General features: G+C 43.6%; 2 long non-coding RNA genes across 3 annotated transcripts in view; one reads left to right on the forward strand and one right to left on the reverse strand.

Annotated features, from left to right (window-relative positions):
* Positions 1-15,512, forward strand: part of LOC140685148 (uncharacterized) — a 58,873-nt gene extending 43,361 nt beyond the window's left edge. For both annotated transcript variants that reach the window (XR_012058406.1, XR_012058407.1), the window contains exon 3: positions 543-15,512. This is a non-coding gene — a long non-coding RNA (uncharacterized lncRNA). The remainder of the gene's footprint in view (positions 1-542) is intronic.
* Positions 1-20,470, reverse strand: part of LOC140685147 (uncharacterized) — a 42,327-nt gene that overhangs the window by 18,475 nt on the left and 3,382 nt on the right. The window contains exon 2 of the long non-coding RNA XR_012058405.1: positions 16,245-16,359. This is a non-coding gene — a long non-coding RNA (uncharacterized lncRNA). The remainder of the gene's footprint in view (positions 1-16,244; positions 16,360-20,470) is intronic.

The following is a 20,470-nucleotide window of genomic DNA, read 5'->3' on the forward strand; positions in this document are numbered from 1 at the left end:
TGGGTATGTGGAGGGAGGGGGGAATTTTAAACAGGATTTAATGGAGCTGGGAGCTGGGTTATTTAAAACTGGTGCAAAGATCCTTTGTATTGACAATTCACTGTATGAGCCATAAACTCTTCACTCTGTGCCTATAAAAGATGAAAGGACCAATTACTTATTGAGGCATTAAACACCCAGGGGACAAAGATGCCTGTCTAGCAATAGTAAACATATTGACTGAAACCTATTTGAATTTCAAATTGCCAAATGTCCCGATTTTTTAAAAGCTTCCTATGATAACCAAGGTCTGGAAAGTCAATTGAAACTTAATTCTCCTGGATATCTCATGGGGGGAAAGTACATGAATCTGGACAGATTCAATTATTTAATTTTAATGAAAAAGTAGATAGCTGCTTTATAATTTCCTTATAGAGCCGTAGATGGGAACTCAGCTCCTTTTTCTAAGATGTTATCCTAGGATAAATGACAACAGTGGTTTGGCAAACACAGCTCGTCAAGAGGTTTATGCCCAAGGGTTTTCTGCTTCCTCTTGTCCTTAGATCTTCTTTTTTCACTCCACCTGGGACCAGGACTCTGATGTGCCAGCCCACTCCAGAGGAGCATTTTCTCCCTGCCCAGGGACAGCACAGGTGGAATTTAGAGAGCATTGCCCAGGGGACCTGTTGGAGGATGCTGAACATCCCCACGCTGCACAAGGACGTTTCCTGTCTCGTATATTGGAAAGACTCTACAAAGCCAAGCAGCCACAGGTCAGTGCTGCTGCTGCCAGCATCCTCCTGGTGAGATACCCTGTGGCTGCCACAGGACAAAGTCAGCCCTGATAGCAAATGTGGAAAAACAGCCACTGGCCATCTCCTGGAATCCCCCCACCCTCAGATGCTCTTGGGACTGGCCATGATCGTCAGCTTGATCGACTTGCCATCAGCTACTTGCCAGGAGGCAGCTGGGCAGAGCTCATCGAATTAAAAGTTACAGCTAACTCCCCCTGCCTTGCACTGCTCTCACCACATTCATTAGTAGAACAGCTCATTGTATTTAATTGCCATTACTCTGAATACCAGTGGAGTTAATTACTTGCTCTGTATGGGCAGCACTGCCTGAAACGTTGACTCCACATAAACCCATTAAAACAATTAGTGCAGTGTAATTGTGGGTATTTACTGTTGGATTCATTTTCCTTTTGTTTTTATTGTAATGTCATATACAGAGCAAAGGTCCACAGCAGCAGCAGGGCTGTTATCAAAAACTCAGAGGAGTTTATCCTCCTCTTTATATGCTCTGCACACATGGAGGGAACATCCATAATTGTAACAGCTGCTATGTGAGCAGTGCTGGGCAGGAGAGACCCCACTGCACCCCTGTCCTTGACCTTGGCATGATAAGGCTTTTATCAGACACAGCCAACAAGAGCACACTCAGTACTTCTGTCTGAGCACAACTGGTGTTTGCTGCTGCTTTTGTTCCAGCAGAACCTCGTTACAGGAGGATGAGTGGCTCGATATCAGCGTCGCTGGTGAGAGAGATTCCATCTCCCCGCCTTTGTTTCGGGTGGTTTCTGTTGGGATTCCCATCATGCAGTCATTTTTATGTATTCCATTTTCTCTCTGTCTTGGTGTACAATCATAAATGAAGGCAAGCATTTATCACCACAGCAGCTTTAAATAACAAATGCTTGATGAATTTACTCTCAGCTGGCCGGAAGCAATACTGTGATTGCAGCATTTTATAATCATCAAGACTCGTTTCTCTAAGCTGAATTAATTTGCATGGGCAATGTGTCATTTACAAAGTTGCTGGTAACTGGTGTGTACAAGCAAACTGTGGGAGAGGATTCTTTCTGCCTGTGCTTTCCTTGGGCAAACTTAACCTTGTGAGGTATTTTAGATGGATGGGTTAAAAATTGTACCAAAGGCAAAGGTTTGAAATGAGTGCAAGGATTCTGACTCCATGTGGGACAGATCTTGCAGAGCCAGGCCTTGTCTCCGGCCATACAGAACATTCCCATATTACTTTCATACTTATCTCCAGCCAGGGCCTTACAGGACAGTAAATCCAGCAATAGCGTTTGTAATGCCAAGTCAAAAATCCAGACAGAAACATTTTTCTTGCAAAAACTCTTGAACCCATTGTTCCAGAGTGTTCAAAAATTCTTGGTGTACCAACATATCAGGTATCACCTGTCCTTTTTCATGCAGCCAGAATAAACCAATTGATGCTGTAGATCATGTCTGGGGATAAAATGACTGGCGTAAACTCCCTGTTTACACTTTTCTAAAACTGATGTTTACACTTAGGTGGGCTGGTATCTTATGGAGATCTGGAAGGATATTCCAGATATTTGATTCAGTAGCTGATATGTGGCCAGCATTTATTCTGAATCCCTAAGATGGCTTCTTTTTAAGATGGTGGAAGGTTTCTCCATCATATCTGGTGGTGGATTTTTGTGCCTTCAGCAGAAGCTTCAGCCATTCCATTATGTGAAGGTTCTTAAATGCTTCTCACAATTATTTTAAGTGGAGGGCACTGTTTACACTTCCCAGTCTCAATGAGGTTTCTGCAGCTCATTGTGGTATTTATTGCTGTATTAATTGCTCATGCACAAAAGCTTGTGGTGGTGTGCAAAATGCTAATGATGGATCCTAATGACTGTGCACCTCCCTCTCCTTCTCTGGTCCGTGCTTTATTGATGTATTCATTAAACTGTCTGAGCAGCAAGGCTGGATGCACATACCAAAATATTTCCTTTTCATCGGAGAAAAAGACAGACCCTGAGAGAAATTGGTGGTTGGAAGATGCCAGACAGTTATATCTGAAGGATGAATCAAGGCACTATGAATAATCATGTAAAAACTGACAGTCAGAGTGAGAGGCTGTGCCTCACAGAGAGAGGGAGGTGGTGGTAGGATGCTAAAGGGCAATTTTTGCATTTTTTGAGACACTTGTCTGGAAATGGGTCCTGATCTTGTAGGCATGCCAGGAGATAATCATATGGACATGGAGCATGCTGTGTTTGGGGGAAGATGCATATGGAAAAATCTAGTGGGTTAGATGCTTCTAAGTGTAAGTTTAAGTGTAAAGGACTGCAACACACGTGGAATTGAGCTTATGGTCCTGGAGTGTGTCCCTTAGGAGAGTCTCCTCTTTGCCTCAGGATGGAGGCACCAGCTTTTATTAGAATTCCCAAGAAATTCTTCCTTGAGTATGTTGAGAGGAAGGTGATGAGGAAAGGCTGTGGGCAGCTTTGGGTGCATCCTTGTCATTTGGTAGAGTTTTCCATCAGGAGGCATTTCAGAGCTCCTTACAATGGAAAGATCATAACCTCCACATGCCAAAGGAGAAATCAAGGCACAAAGATGTTCAGGAGATGAGAAAAAGGCTTGGTGTCCCAAGACTTCAGTGTTTTGTCAACTACCTTCAGTGTTGACTTTAAACTCTGTCTTGCTGTTATTTCATCTTTCTTTATTCATTCCATGGAAGTACAGGGGACAAGGCAGTGATGTCACACCATCTTTGTCAGTGTCATATAACACATACTTATAGAACAATATTTATAAAATTATAAAATAACAGTAATTTTTCAATTCCTAATCTGAGTTTATGCAAGAGCTCTGTAGAAATAATTGATTAGGTTTCAATTTATGCTCAGAATGGTAACTGACATGGTAGCAAATGAGTTCATTGATATCTAATTTGGTGTGGCTAATTTCCTCAATGCCAGCTAAATGCCTGGGTATTTCTTATCACATTAAGGTATTATCTGAATCTTGTTGCACATTTGTTCAGTGCTTCTGTAGCCATGGCTTAATTACATGGCAACTGAGTTTATACCCCGGTATGGCAGAATTGCTCCTCAGATGGTTTCCTCAGATAAACAATAGATAATTGCTATGCTCCTACTTTAATATAATGCAAATTATAAGATTATTTGAATGATATTGGGTCCAGCCTTGGTAAGACACAGATCACTTCTGCAGTCATGCTGAGCTCCCACAGCACCCACTGAAGTCAATGCAGTCCATCAGAGCAGGTTTTCACCCAGCTCTACAGAAAATAGGACTTTTGCATAGGAAAATGCTGTCCCTCAGTGTGAGGGAATGACACACACACAACAATATTTAAAACTTTGCTCCTTGTGGCAAGAATTCCCTACCCTCAACCCTCAGAGGCCGTGCAACACAATCCTGTACTGTGTGACCTACTTGAAACAAGTGGGAGTCAATATCTATTAACTTCCCTCTGCTCTGTAAGTCAATACCTTGTCTTTAAAGCAGTTGTTTCCCTCTCTCTGCTGCACAGCTCATGATCAGAGGAAAAAGGGAATTTTCTCACCTCCATCCCTTGATGCTCTTTCCCATTACTGCAGCCAAGTGAGTGGTGGTTCCCAAAAACACCCAGGAAAGGCAGAGAAGCAGGAAGGGGGTATGGGGGGTCACCTCAGGGTGCACAAATCTGGTTTTCTGGTGGGGTGAGCGGGTGTGCAGAGAGCTTGTGTCAGAATTCAGCTCTAGGTGTTGGTACAGCCCTGTGAGCAGAGTGAAGCTCATGGAGTCAGAAATGCTGGGAAAAAACTGTGAGTGATCCTTCAAGATGCCTAAATAATATTTTGTGACTCAAGTGAAATGCTCTCATTAGGCCCTCTGGAGGAGAATTTGGCATTTTCTGTGCCACCTGCAATATTAAAAGAAAACGCTGCTGACTTTTGCATTGTCTCCTGAAAGGCACAGGGGCTGACAGAAATGTAATTAAATTACCTGCAGCATTCATCTGTTGTCATAGCAGCCCTCACAATGAATATAACAATAATTTCATCTGTAGCTTAGCTTAATGCAGTTTTGCCTACACCAGCCAGAAGACAGTTTTCTATTTCACATCTGACAGAGTTCAAGGGCTTCCATTTCAGTTCCACCAAAGTGGTCTGGAGTGGGGTAAAGTCACAGATGGAGCCTTTGCTACACTCCTCCAACATCAGACAGCACCCCTGACCTGTGGGTGATCTCATGTGATCCAGAAGCTCTGATTAGATGATTATATTTTCTTCTAGCCTTAAAAAGCTCAGAATCACTGCATCAATTTATAGGCACATAATGAAGTGCTCCTCCCATCTCGATTAAGCCCACCAAGAAGCTCTGGCTGTGTTCTAAACACAACTCCATTTCCCTGGAGGTGTGTTTCAGGTTGGATATGTGGAGCACAGTGAGGACACAGCAGTTTTGGCACTGATGTAGGGCACAGCAAACAGGGTAGAATTAATTTTTGGGTTTTTTTAGCTCACCAAGGAGTATGTTTTAAACTGAGACATTATTGATGGACCCAGGTGGCTGCAGGCACCTCCTGACTCTCCTTTGCCAAATGTGGGATGAGCTCCCTGGCTCATTTCAATACCCTCTAGGGCAGTGATCCCTATCTCTGTGCTGAGGGTGAGGGGACAGCAAACTGTCTCTGTCCAAAGGTTAAAGGATTGAATTATCCTGAACACCTGGAAAATGTCTAATACCTAAAGTTAGATCATCCATTAAGTCCAAGAAAAGGTAACAGGCTACTCCTAATTTCTATGATTTACCCTTCTTTGGATGTGAAGGAGTTTGTCATTGATTTATCACTGTAAGAAATTTCAGAAAACCTCATTTTACTTGCTGATATTCAATTTTGTTTTATTTTTGCTGCTATTTATCTATTACTCTCTTCCAGAAACGACTGTCATTTACCACCTTTCTCAATTAAACAGTCTCACAATTCAGGTTATTCAGCAATTATTCAGCAATAATATTTCAAGAGAACAATTAAAAACAAGCCAAGAGTAGAACAATGTGATAAATGAGACATACAGCATCTGCAACAAATATGTGGCTCCACCCAATACACCTGGGAAATATCTCCTTCTTTTTGCTTCTATCCATTCCATTCCTGTTTGGGGAGGTTTAGGGAGCCAAGGTTCATCCTGCAATGACTTGTTTTTATCTCACATATTCAGGAATGTACAAGTTGAAGAGTTTTAAATGTCGTGTGAAGAAAGGGTAACTTGTGCATGGCCAAGATAAGCTGATGTGTGAGCTGAAGCTTGCCTGAGCCTGGTGTATGGAATATTCCTCCTTCAGGAAAGCTCTGCTCTGAGCTGGGGACTTTTCTCTCTCTCCAGCAACTGTGCATAATGACCTTCCCAGGCTGAACAGTGCTAAAAGGAGGTGTTGCAAATTGCTTATGTGTTGTCATTTTACTTTTCCCTGTATGAATAGAGCTAATAACACAGCCACATGCACAGTGCCTCACCTCTGATGCTCTCAGCTGCATAAATAGCATTTATTCCTGTCTTACAGATGAGGTAAGAGGGATGGAGCAGCAGGAGAGGCAAGTTTCACTCAGCAAGAGTGAGATGTGCCTTTGCCAGGCTGGATCAGCACTGCCTGAGATTTTGGTACCAAATAAATATCAAAGGCAGATCTTGTTGAGTGGCCATCAGTCAGCGCCTGCAGTGCAGGGCTGTGAAACCCAAGCCCTGGTACTTGGCCACCAAGCTCTGGAGTCAGAGGATTTGCTCTGAGTTGCAGTGCAGGGATGGAAATTCTGGGTTGGAGGGGTTCAGCCACATGGCCTGGCTCACCTACAGATAACTGATTTTCCTGCGATCCATGTGTTCTTTTGAAAAAGCTCCAGTTTATCCTTTGGAGAATATGACAACTTGAAATCAATTAAATTTGACTGAAATCACCCTTCCTGAGGGGCACCAGCAGCAGATTTGACCCACAGCTCTCAGTGGCTTTGGTCTCCCTGGGCTACAGCCACGATGCCTTTGAGCATCACCCTGCTACAGGAAATGTGAGGAAAGGATGGAACCAGCTTCCCACATCTCCTCCCCAGCCCAGGAATCCTTGGCTGAGGGGTTTATAACCTGTCTGGGAGCGCTGGAAATGCTCCATGTTTTCGGGTTCAATGAGGGATGCTGCTGCTGAAAATCAAGAGCTGACTAAGGATTGAATGCCACCAGTGTTTCTGATCTGACACAAAAACGAGGTTGGTTGTGAAGGAGTAAATTAAAGACAGTTTTAAAGATCCAGCAGTAAATATGCTGAAGGTCATGGGACATCACAAGTTAATAAACTCAACAGGATAATTTAATTCAGCACAAAGGACCTGTCTGTGTGCTCTGAATAGAAGGTAAGAGTTTGACATGACGAGATGGAAAAGCTTTGTTATCCTCTTGTCTTGCCAGGATTTGCTTCAATTACACCAAAGAATGTTACTTCATTCTTGCCCTAATAACACTGTAGAGGAAATTAAATTACTCATATATAACAAAAGTGAACTGATTTTGACATCTCTTCTAGGCAAACCTCCTGCTGTATTAGCTCCTAAGCACATTCTCCCTCACTTAAGGTCTCATGCATATTTATGATTATCACTCATAGTAAATATAAGCACTTTGTGAGAACACAAATTAACTGCAGGATGTAATGGAGGTTGCCAAGGGTGTTTTTTATTGTTGACTGTGACATGAAGTCTACAATCTGGGCACTATAATGGATGGATCGTGAGGCATGGAGAAATAATCCCATCACAGGGTGCTCTGAAATCAGAAAGCACAACAGTAAAACCAGTGCCACTCCAACCTTGGGCTGGTTCTACTGTTCTTTTATTTAATTTCATTTTAGAAGAAGCCCTGGTTTAGCTTGAAATCTCTTCTTTATATTTTTATAACTCATCGATTAGTGAAAATAATAAAAGGTTGTAGAGCTAAAAAGGAATTAATTTCATTTTTAAGGCTGACAGACCTTAGCCTTTGGTTTTAGCTGGATTAATAATGGTGGGTTGTCTCTGTTGCAATGGCTCTTTCTTAGAGTTTGATTGCTTTTTCATTACATTAGCTAGCTGGCTTTTGGAAAGATTTTATACAGTAAATTTGGCCTCTAGAAATAAACCTCACAACCTTTTAACTAAGGTTGAACCCTGCAAGGCAGACACCATTGCATCAGTGATGGCTCTTGAAGGCTTTCATTAGGAGGAAGCTGGCACATCCTGAAAAATACAGCATTTAAAACAATGGAGCCTTATTTAAAAAAAAAAACACATTATTTCTCCCAGCCCATTCCAAATGCAGCTCTCAGCCTTTGCTCTCTCAGAAAAGCAGCCTCCAAATAAGAATTCCAAATGCCAAGAGTTATATTAAGCAGTTACAAAAAAATAAATGAAATATAGGAACTAATAGAGAGTGGAATTTCTTCTTAATTTGCCCATCGTCACTTTTGTTTCTGAAGCAAAATGAAGCTGGCACGGAGATGATGGGAAACACAGCGTTGAAATGACACTTACAGCATCCCAGAGGACCATTCAAAGCAACAAAAAACCTGGTGATGTCCCTAAAGACTGCAGATGGTTTCTTCAAGGTGGATAATTTTATTGTTTATTGCCTGCTCTGTGTACTGCAAGGAATGACATTTAAGAAACCGCTCAAAGATGTTTTGTCAAGGCACAAAGCAAATATTTAGGAGCCAAATTATCCATACCAGTGACTGTGTCATCTCCAGAGCTTGGAGCTTGGCTTAGAGGCACATAATAGATTTGGGACAGTGAACTCTTAGAAAGCATGGAATACAGGTCAGATTTGTGTTTCTGCAAAAATATAAAAATCTTGGAACTGGAGTGCTTTTACATGGCATGTGAAAATACCCCCTGTGAAGGGGAAAAAAGTGCTCTTAGAAAAGCAGGTGATATTAGGAAGCTTTCATTATACAGCTTTTTCATTTTTTAGGAGAATTAAATACCATTCAGAAGATCTCTTTTTCCAAGGGATTTCAAAGCCTCCAGATCTGACCAAAAAGATATTATATAGTTCAGTAATATTTGGAAAGTGTCCTTAAACCCCTTGTAAGCTTGCGGTCAAAATTTCATCAGCAGTGAAGATTTTAAAGCATTTCTATTTGGCCAAAAATTCCACTTCATTTTCAGGCTTGGATTGTTTGGGTTTTTTTTTTTTTAATTTTTCCTCTTCATAGTCATATTCTCCCTTCAAATCCTGTCCCAACAGATATCTGTCACTTCTCCAGGGGATATTAACACCAAATAGAAATTCAAGTGTGACCTTTTCCACAGGTAAAAAATGTATTGCTCATTAGTGCAAACTGGTTTGAGACTGCACCTCTCTGGTGCTCAGTCCAAAGCTTTCTGCTGCCATGGCTCTGACCATTTGATCTGATTTCTTCAGATTTGAAGCCTGTAAAGCAAGACTATGTTTTGTGAGGGGAAAAAAAACCCCACACTCTCTGAAGGCAGAAGAAAAAAAATATCTGTTTATAACCCTTTGGTTTGGCTTTGGGGGCTTTTTCTTCTTCTTTTTTTTTTTTTTTTTTTTTTTTTTTTTTTTTTTTTTTCCAGTTACTTGTAGAAGGATGGTGAAAAGGTCACAGCAGAATTACAGGAGAAAGGTGTCCATAGATCAGCTGTGCAACCTGCTTTCAAAGCAACTTTTCGGGACAAAAAGATAAAACATAATCAAAGCAACAACTTTCCTTTTCTTTCACTTGGAAGGCCATGTAAAATTTCAGCCTTTAGGAGGATTGAGGGAGAGGCCAGGCAGAGCATCACTGGTCAGCCACCTGTGACAGCTCCAGACCCCTCACCCATGGGGAAGGAGAGAAGCACCTTGGGACAGAGAGTGTGGTCCTTGTTACATTGGTGTTTTTTATAATTAAACCAGTCTTTTTGTTTTTCCAACACAAAAAGAGAGCTTCTCTTGCAGCTGAAAGCCTGGGGCAAATAAAAATCCACGTGCTCAGAGAAACCTGTGAGTTGTTAAATGAAGAAGTGGCTGCTGGAAGGCAGAGAAGGCAGGAAGGCAAAGTGGACTTTGGGGTGTTGCTTTCATTTTTACTCTCAGTGCAGGCCTGGAGTAGGGGATTGGCAGCTGGGAATGAGTCAAGCAGAAGCCAGCCCTGTACAGCTTGCTGGTGAAAATTAGCTGGGGAAACACTGTCAAATCCAATAAGCAGACACATGAAACCTAAACCAGAAGCATCTCACCACAAGAGTTATGTGCAAATTAAAAGTCAGTGAAGAGAGGGAACTTCAGGCTCAAAGTCAAGAGGCAGCACCAGGAATGGTTGGGTGCCCTGGGTGCAGCCAGAGCCAGGATCACTGGGCTCCTGATGTGAGAGGAGGCTTGGAATTTCCTTCAGCTCAATACAGATCAGTATTGTCCTGCCCTGGCACTCAGCAGAGTGTAGGGTGTGTGACCAAACCTGCCAGGACATGTCTGATTACAAAGTTGTTTTTTTTTTTCTTTAGTGTAAATTTCATGGCTTTAGCAATGAGAAAGAAAGGAGCTGGAAACAGTGGTTGGAAATATTAAAATGTCAGAAGAAAACTCCTTTCACATAATAAGAAGCTGTTCCAACTTGGACTTGTGGGATAATGAAGGGTAAGAAGATTTTGGGTTGTGAGTCTGCCTGCTGTGCTTTAACAGGCTGCAGAAAAGGCAGCCATGGAAGGCAGTGAAATCCCACTGGATTCTTGTGGAATAGTGTGATGTGCTCTCTTCTCCCATCTCTCTCCTGTACTTGGGCTCCCATATCACAGGGGAGGGAAGGCAGCAGCTTCCCTTCATGGGTCACTTTCAGATTTAGATGCTGCCAAGGCAGAGTTCCCTTCACCTGAGCACGGGCAGTTTGGAAAAGCACACCTTGCCTTTTACCTTCTTTAAACCATCAAAGCCATTTTCCTAATTGATTACAACTGTTGTGATGTGGTAGTTCTAACACTGGGAATAAAGATTACATATGATTAGATAAGCAGTTTAAAAGCTCAGAGAGCTGAATTAATTGTGAGCATTTATTAATTGTGCTCACTCATTTATCTTTGTGCTTTACTTACGATGCGGCCCCAGAAACCTTAATAAAACTGAATCATGAAGAAAAGCTCATTAGTTGGGAAAAAATGAGTTTTTTACTTTTAATGACTTCAGTATCTGTGGCCCTGCACAAAGGGTGTGGGGCAAGGAGCTGACTGCAGGGCTGAGCCCTTCTGTAGGAGCATGGATCACCTCAGAGAGAATCACAGGCACACCTGGATAGTTTGAACTGGTAGTTTGAATGATTAAAACTGATCTTTTTTTTTTTTTAATAAAGTCTCAAAACTCTAAAAACCACCAGTCTAAGAAGAAGCATGGTGCTCTGCTTTCAAATCCAAGGCTAAATCTTCATGTCCTCCCTCTGTTTGAAGGAAAGGGTGAGGGTTTGTGCTTTGGCCTGTTCCCCTGGCTGATAGGAGATCACACTGAACTGTAGGGAAGGTTTTAGCTTTGTGTATACATATTTTTAAAGAAGTGGCAAATTAAAAGTAATGACTCAGGCATTTTGTGTTTGCTCTTTCTCCTGGCCATAATAAATCTTTACACAGAACTGCTGGAAGTATTACATCACTCCAGAGCAACTTGTCCTTGTTCCTCACTGCGGAGACAATAGGATTTTAATAAACAATATCTTTGATTAGGTTCAGCAGGAAAGCCAAGGATAACAAGGTATTTGTATCTGTCAGGGATTCAGCAAGAATCCTTATAATTCACCTTGACTGCAAAAGCTATTGCAGTCACATGCAAGATTTGATAATAGGTTTTGGGTGTTGGGGAGAGGGGGATTCTCAAATACAGGGATACACCATGTACAGCAGTACCATCCCCTTTGGAAAAAAAAATTCTCTCTTAAATACAATGCTTGTGCCTGGGTAGACAATATGATGATAATAAATGCTTATTATGATAAATGGAGTCTTGTTCCTCAAAGAAGCAGCAACTCACAAAAAAAATAGCCAAGGAAAATGAAGCTGAACTGGCTTGATGAACAGTAATGATATATAGCCACCAATACAGATTTGCAAAATGCACTTTGACTTAACTTTAAAGTCGCTTAATATTCTTGTGATACCTGTAATAGGTTCCAAGACAGACTTTACACTGCTTTAAACATGTTGTTATTTATGTTCCAGCCACAGTGAAAAGGGATGGAATATGTGGCCAGAACTTAAAATGAAAGAAATGCCCAAAAGGAAAGTGGGCAAAGAAAACTGAGAGCTTTTGTTTCAGAATAATGACCGTCCCAATGGGATAATTAATTTCCCTTAGAGCAGCTTGTTATTTTTCAAAGATATTATACTTATGCAGATTTAACTGTAGAAACATCATATTGTTGCAATTTCTCCAGTGTGATGCAGCTCTAATTACTCACTGCTCAGAGCATGAAAAGGAAATGAAAGATGAGCAGCAAGTTAATTTTTATATTAAAAACAAAGAAGATAAGTTTTAAAAGAGTAAAATTAGACCATTGTGTATGAGACTGGGAGCATGGACACATTTCATGGAAAGAGGAGCTGCAGTGCTTCTGGATTTTCCCAGGAGGACGTTGCCAGAGGTGAGGCACAGCCTGGAAGGAGCTCGAGGTTATTTACAGCAGTGACAGCAGGATGAAAGCAGCACACCATGAAGAACAGCCCACCAAAGGCAGGAGCTGGAGCTCTGTGCTTCTGTCACCTGTTTCTTTAGATTTACCCTTAATCTGGCTGTACACATGAGCTCTGACAAACCTTCCCCAGAGCTGAGGAGGTCGTGGTGCCTTTGGGGGTGTTTGGCTCAGGGCTGCTGGGTCAAACGTGCTCCCAGGGACATCACCCAACCAACAGCAGCCCCAGGGCACAGGCTGCTCCTTCTCTGTCCTACCCCTGCTTTGTGCCTGAGCTCATGCTCTACCCTTTCAGCCATCCAATCATTTTTTCCAGGCTAAGAAAGACATTTTCTGCCTCATTTTTCCTTGCCTTTCCAAGGCCGTGTACAGTGTGGAGCCCTGTTGGCCCCTGCAGACATTCAAAGCTCCTGATCCCTCTGAGGGTTGGAGCAAAATGCTCAGTGCAAACAAATTCTGGAGAGCTTCAAGGCACCTGGAGAACAAAAGATCCTGATGTAGCGGCGAGGAGCAGAGATCTGCAGAGGTGCCTCCCCAGCCACCAAAGCAACATGAGCTGCAAACATCTCCTGCTCCTGATTTCTGAATTCTGAATTTGGGGTGATGACTGCTATGTCCACCTTGTTTTTTCCTTTTGTAAGCAAAGTCCCTTTCTGTAAATGACCCTTTTTTACTGCACAGTGAAGCTCAGCAGCCATCTCAGTGCCATGCAGAGCTGGCAGTGCAACTGGCACAGCAGATGCTCCAGTGGTCACTGGGATGCTTGTGAGCCAAGAACAGCCCAACACACGTCAGCAAGATCACAGGGGAGCAAAGGCTGCCCTGCCCTGCCCTGCCAGCTGAGCAGAATGAAACCTCAGATGAAATTTAAATAAACAAATAAGCAAACACCTTAAAAAGGAGACACACAGATTGCCTGTGGACAAGGATGATGCTGCAGAGTGGTGACACGGGCATGTTGTTTTATTTATTCAAATGAAAGCTGTGTCTTTGCCCTTCCTTCCCAGCTCTCAAATCAGTCTGGACATCTCCTTTCCAGCCACAGGGTTACTTAGCACAGGTGCCAGGGTGCTTCCCTGGCCCTGTAAGTGACAGGCAGGCTCTGTGTTTGTCCCTGTCCCTGCTCCAGCCCACCCTCAGCACAGCCCTGCCCATCCCAGCTGAGCCAAAGCTGTGCCAGGACACCTCTGTGGGGAGGCAAAAAAACCCATCAAAAATAAAACAACAACAGGCAAGCTGATTCTTCCCTCCAAACTCTTTGGAGGAACCTGCTCAGACACAGGAAGATGCCAAGAGCTCACACTACAGCACCAAGTGCAGGGCATGAAATGGAGCAGGGACAGAAATTAAACAGAAAACTGAGTGCCACGGTTCCATTCTCACCTAACAACGGCTGCAACAAAGGCAGGAAAAGGAATTCCTTGGCTCAGTTGTCATGACAATACTCTTGAAAATTATCTGCCACAGGAGCAGCCCTCACTGCCTCTGTGTGATGCTCCTCTCCCCCACTAATGCAGCTCTCTCCCAGATCAGCTCCGGGATGGAACAATTACACTCATCTGCTCCAGCAGATACCAACAGTGCAGTTTGTAATGCAGTTGCTATAATTAGTTTGTGAAATGAGCACTGCACGGGGAACTCCTCAAGCCATATCATTACAGAGAGAATGGGATAATTGCAGTGTGGTTGCTTTCTATATTTCTTTTTTATTCACATTTTTCATTGCTAATAATCTGGTTAAATAGTGACAAGTACAAATGTTCATAGCAGAAAAATTAAATGCAAATACTACTGTCATGCTAAAAAAAAAACAAAAACCCAACAACAAAACCCCAATATGCTATATATTTTTTTCTGTTACCTCTGCTTCTGTGCTGGTCTTTGGACTTACACTCCTAGGATAAAATTGCAGCATTTCCTTGGAAAATGATCTTTGATTAGAATAAGATGATAAGATGATAAAAAAAAACTGCAGCATTTCCTTGGAAAATGATCTTTGATTAGAATAAGATAATAATTTTGGTCTTATTCTTCATATACATTATGTTATTATATATTATGTTAATATTTATATATTATATTAATATTCATGTATTGTATTGTTATATAAATTATATCTCTATATAAATATCACCTATGTATTTTTATATAAATACTACATATTTTAATATCTACTATATATATATAATAAAGGGAAAGAGATAAAAAAAAGAAAGAAACTGGGTATCTGCTGTTCCATGTCAATTTTAAGGGAAATTTAAGAGCTAACTAGGCAGCAAAGGGAAAAAAATACAGACTTTCATCCATGAGCTAATATACTTCTCCTCACTGACTTTTTAGCAAATATGTGACTGACATCTCTTCTAAACTACTGATAAACTTCTCTGGTGTGTGATTTAGCTATTACTGGAATACTCCTTTCTGAAAACAAATAGAAGGAGGGAAAGAGAGGTGAAAAGTGAAAGGGTCCTGTGGGGTGATGGAGAGCTGGTCCCAGAAAGAGCATGAATGAGGAACCTCCAGGAGCAGAGCATGGCCCAAGGTGTGGAGCAGGCACATTTTCTCCCTGGATCAGCATTTCAAGGGCAAAATGAGGCAGAAAACCCAGCTCAATTCAGTTCTGCAAGCACAAGTGAAGTTAATCTGAGGCAAAGCAGCAGCTTTTACACACAGATCCCCACATGATGCTCCCAACAGTCCATTACCCTTCCCAACAGATGTCCTTGTCCCTTCCTCTGCTCCTGTGAGCTGCTTTACACCCACCAGAGTCACCTTCCCCCTGTCACCTAACCCAGAAACCCAACAAATGAACAGAGGGGGATTGGTTTCTTTGCCCCACGTTGGGCCTCTCCCTGAGGGCTTCCCTGTACCTTGCATGCAGGAAAACAGCACAAAAATGCCCCCAGATATACAGTTTTAAGGTCTTTTAAGGCTGAACTAAAACTAAAGGATCCAATTAAGAAATGACACTTAGATTATTTTCCCTTTTAACCCAATAACTGATCCCTCGAAGTCCGCAATGCGGATTTCTCTGTCCAATTATAAAATATCACCCAAACCTATGAAGAAGGTGACAAAGAATAACCTGCCATTACCCTTCTTCATATTTAAAATAAAATCTCCATCTTCCTTCATATTTATTTACTATATTCTAAAAACCTAAACTCTAAGTTTTCCACCCTGCAATATCACACATTTCTAACCAACTACACACCCGTAATCCCAGTGCTATTAATCAATTTTGGAAGTCTTCTCCACAGCCTCAGGTCAAATGCAGTGCTTTCTTCCAAGTCTGTGCCTTTCAGCACAGAAAGTTTAAGATTCTCAGCACCCAGGATTCCAACAGGAGGTTCCATTTGAGCCCCACAGCCCTGAGCTCTTCCCTGAGCTCCTCTGTGAGCAGGGGCTGACTCACTGTTCACATCTTCAGCACTGGGGCAGACAGGGCTTCTGCCCTCCTCTTCCTCCTCTTCTTCCTCCTCTGCTCACACAGGAAAACTTTTGAATGAAGCAGATCAATTTGTCTTTTCCCTGGACTAGACTGAAGCAACTTTTGGACAAAGCAAATGATATATATAAGCAGCAGGACGCTGTGCTTTTTCTATCTCAAAATCCAGAGAGCCACTTAATTCCTGCTTACACCAGACCCACTCTCTGATGGCTTTCAGCACTGTGCTTTGGAGATAAGACCACATAGAACCTCAGATGATCCCAAAATGTTCCATGAAGTAAGCTGAAAGTTAAAAAAATCAAACAGAAATCTAAACAAACAAACAAACAATCTAAAAAAAATAATCTTACCCATATCTCAGATGAGCTGAAACAACCTGGAGGAGAAATGATATCATGCAGTAGTTGTATCAGGCTCTGTGAGGATGTTCTCATGGTTTGGCAATAACCAGGGTTTCTTTCCTTGCTACAAATGAGTTGGCAATAGTAAAAATGAGCAATTGAGAGCAAAGCCTTTGCTTCAAATCTAACCATGACAGCGTTGATGTGGCAATTCTTTTCAAAGGTATAGGGAAAAACATCCATTAGGCTACAACAGCTGATGAATTTTGCTCCAAGAAAACCTCTGGTTTTACTAAGCACAAATTACAGGACATTGGGTACTGACCTGCTCCTCCTCCAGGTCTGCATTCCACCCTGTGGTCCAGCTGGGGTGGGGTGCTCAGAGGGGGCTGCAGTTCTGGGCACTCCCTGGGAGCTCAGGAGAGCAGAGCTGCGTTAAAGGTTCCTGTGGCAGCTGAAAGGCAGCCCCAGCACAGCCCTGCTCAGCAGCTCCTGGCCCAAATCCCTGCCCAGGGACAGCTGGAGGAGGGAGCAGGGCAGGAACCAGCCTGGCCAGGCACAAGCTGCTGCTGCAGCCCACATTTGGCAGCCCAAGGGACACCTGGGACCAGTGGGACAGCTGGCAGTGACACCACAGCAGCATCAGCCAGACCCTGCCCAAGGCAGCACCACTGTATTGAACGGACAAAATTCATCAAATTAACCTCTTGTCATCCCCCAGTCCTGGTAACCTGAGGTTATCCAAGGCCACCTCTGCCAGCTCAGGGAATTTGTCACCAGAGTGGGGCAATGTGACCTACCAGTGGTGCCTGGGGAAAGCAGATTCCTGCAAGGCTGCAATTTGCTGGCCAGCACATAGGTGTGGATGGCTTGGCAGATCCAAAATTACAGCGCAAGCAGGAGTACAGGGAAAATTATTATTGTCAGGTTTTTATGGAGAAAATAACCATGTAGAATGTATTTTAAGGTGGTAGTTTAGACAGGAGCATGATAGCACCGTAAACCATAAGAGGAAAACTTGAGGCATTTAAAAACATCAGAGGAAAAATGAGAGTGAATTACTACTGCCTCTTCTTTCCTAGTTATTTGTTGTCTTAAATGATACGTGTGCTTGAGAGTGCATTTTTAAATATATTTCCTTTTTTTCTCTTCAGGTAGATTTACAAATGGAAGAGCTCACAGTGCTGCTGTATTAAGGAGTAAAAATAAAAATCTGTGAGTGTTTACAAGCACCAGCCAGAGAGAACAGATAAGTAACTGCATCCCTCCAGAAGATGAAGGGTGCCATCAGACCATCTGCAGCCACCAGAGCCAGCAAACTCCCTTTGGAAACCTCCCAGAGCCCTGCCAGAGCAGACACACACCCCTATAAGTAGGTTTGATTTATTATGGGACCTTCTCAGTGCTCCTTTGTGCATCAACTCTGCCTCTGGAGTGAGGGGCAGATTGCAGGTTAGAGATGAGGGCATGCAGGGAGGTCAGGATACACTAAGATGGTTCTGGTGCTTGTGTGGAGAAACCCAGATCTCAGGGATTTATGGAGTCAGAGCCTGAAGTTCACCTTAAATTGCACTGCCCTGTGCCATCCCACACAGGGTGGCACTGCACAAGGAGTTCCTACAGAGTGGGACAGGCAGGGCTGTGAGACATTCACCCAGCAGCATTTCAGCGTGCACTCCCCAGAGCCAGCGTGGGTGACGCTCCATATGTCCTCCATTTATCATAAACGAATGTCATAAACAAAAGTCCTTCAGGAAGGAGCTGAATGTCAGCATTTCCTGAGCCTCACACCAGACTCACACTGTGCTAGGGATTTCCAGAGGGAAGCAGAAGGTCTGACTGCGTGGAGAAAGGCAGTGGGATGGGAAGCACCTCATCTTCCCAAGGTGGGAGGCTGGAAGGTGGCAGAACAGCTTATTTTGGGAGCTGTTTGTTAGCTGAGCTCTCAGCTCTGCCTACTGGCATATCACTGAAAGCTTGTGTCTGATAAAAGAAGACATGGATGAAAGGCTAAAATGTATTTAAGCAACTTTCTAGGAAGGATTTTTCTCTCTTTTTCAAAACTACAGTCAGGATCTGCTCTGTTTTAAGACTCTACTCCAACATTTTGCCTGCAAATCACCAACCAAGTGGGAAGCTGATGAATGAAGTGTCTGGTTGACACAGACAGGCCCAAAGTGATGTCACCCTTCAGGGAACTCCCACAGCTTTTCAAGTTATCTCTCCCAAATTTCAATTTTGTAACTTTTGGAAGTGTTGGATGACAAAATACTGCCTCCCAGTGCAGGATAGGAGGACAAGGCAGAGCTGGGCATCTCCCAGGGCTGTGAAGGTCTGTCCCTCGTGGGTGAGCTGGCTGTGCAGAATGCTCTGCTTGCATCCCATGCCCAGCAGGCCATGGCTGAGCTCTGTCAGGGTGTGGGCAGCCAAAGCCTCAGAGGGTGAAGCTGGAGAGGCTGCAAAGCCCCCAGATCCAGCTCACCATCCCGCTCCTCTGCCTCCTGGAAAACCCACTGCCCATGGGCTCTATCGAGCCCTGAGCAGCCTTCATCACCCAGTCCCTTTCAGACTCACAAGCAGACTGCGCTGACACTTTGTGGGCTGGCTGTGGTACGTGTCACACGTCAATAAACACAGCACAGCTCAGTGCAGGCACAGCCTGAGAGCAGGCATTTCTAGGTGTAAGTAAAAAATAGTTTCTCCCCAGTGAACAGTTTCACAGGTGGTGTAAACCAGCCTGGATGCTGATTTCAGTGGGACAGTGCAGGTTTCTGTAATTTAAAGCTCTGTCCCAGACTATTTAGAACGTGGGACTCCCTTCATGCAACTCCCAGGGTATCTTCATGTCACAACACTCCCTTCCCAGGAAACTGTCAGCCAGGAGTGTGAGTTACTTCAACAGCTACATCACTTCAGACAAAACCTCGCCATCTGCTCTACCCTCTAATTACAAATGCAGAAAACATAATTCACAACCAAATCACATATAAAAGGCAAGAAAATGAGCAATTAAAATGCACATTCTACCAGGCAAATCAAGCTTCCCTTCCCAGCCCCGCTGTACCACTGCTGCTCTGGCCTGTCACAGGCAGGGTCAGGATTAGTCCTGGATCACTGGAGAGCCTGGTCCTGCTGCTGTGCCTGATAGCAGCTTTCCAGCAGCTTTCCAGCCTTGATCCCCCCATCTACCAGGGACTCTCTCCAGCTCCAGCCTGCTGCTCTACTTACCAGTGACTTGCCAACCCTTGGGATCACTTTTGCCAAGGGAGCAATTTATCTTTCCAATATACAGAGATATCTTTGTTATTTCCCACTCCCTGCCTCTCTTCTGGAGTGCTCCTGGCTCACAGGTCGACACAAACTGGAGGGTTTGGGGCGAATAAGCAGGGATGGATGGTGCTGTGTTTGCCAGCAAGCACCCCAGGCTGAATTCATCAGTGGTGTAGCGTGGCTGCACTTAGTGAAGTTATCATCCCCTCTGGAATGTGCATTAACATTCCAGCATCATTTATACTCTCTAAGTAATTCAAGCCTACAGGGGCAATTTCTTGCATGTTCAAAATTCAAAGCCTCCTTCTCTAACATCAGCTGGTTCAGGAGGACTGAAATGCATCTCTGAGGCTGGAGAGAAAGAGGGTCCTTGGAGAGGGATGTTCCACTGGGGAGAAGGATCTAACCCTCACATACCTGACTGGGAGACTGGATGACAGACAGCTCTGTCCATCAATCTGTCCATCACTGATGTTTGGGCTCTTAGTCCCAGTGCCCATCAGGTCCCTCCCAGAGGATGAGAGTGCTCTGCAGCAGTGCAGAGCAGGGGGAAGAAAAGTCCTCTCCATTAATGTCACTCAAGCTATTCCAATCTCTGCATTAGACATGTCTGCTGGGTCCCTTCTTGTGGCACATCCTCCCACTCCTGCTTGGGTGGAGAAAAACCCCTTTGTGAACCAGCTCTGCAGTCTGATCCTCCCTTCCATCCCTGCTCAAACCCTATACAAGGCTCCTGGGATTTTGGCAATGCTCAGGTTTCCACGTTGAGCCTCAAGGAGCACACAGGTCATTGCTGTAGAGCTGCCAGAGCCATGGAAGGGGGAAGGCACAGGCTTAGCACCATAGACATGCTGCAAATGTGCTGTGCCACTCTGCCATGGCAGGGACTTCATCTCATTGAGCAAAACTCCAGCAACAAGAGAGCTGATGTGACCCAGGCTGAGGGAGATTCCAGGTTGCATCAG

Source organism: Taeniopygia guttata, chromosome 15 (assembly GCF_048771995.1).
Source record: "Taeniopygia guttata chromosome 15, bTaeGut7.mat, whole genome shotgun sequence".
Classification (NCBI taxonomy): domain Eukaryota; kingdom Metazoa; phylum Chordata; class Aves; order Passeriformes; family Estrildidae; genus Taeniopygia; species Taeniopygia guttata.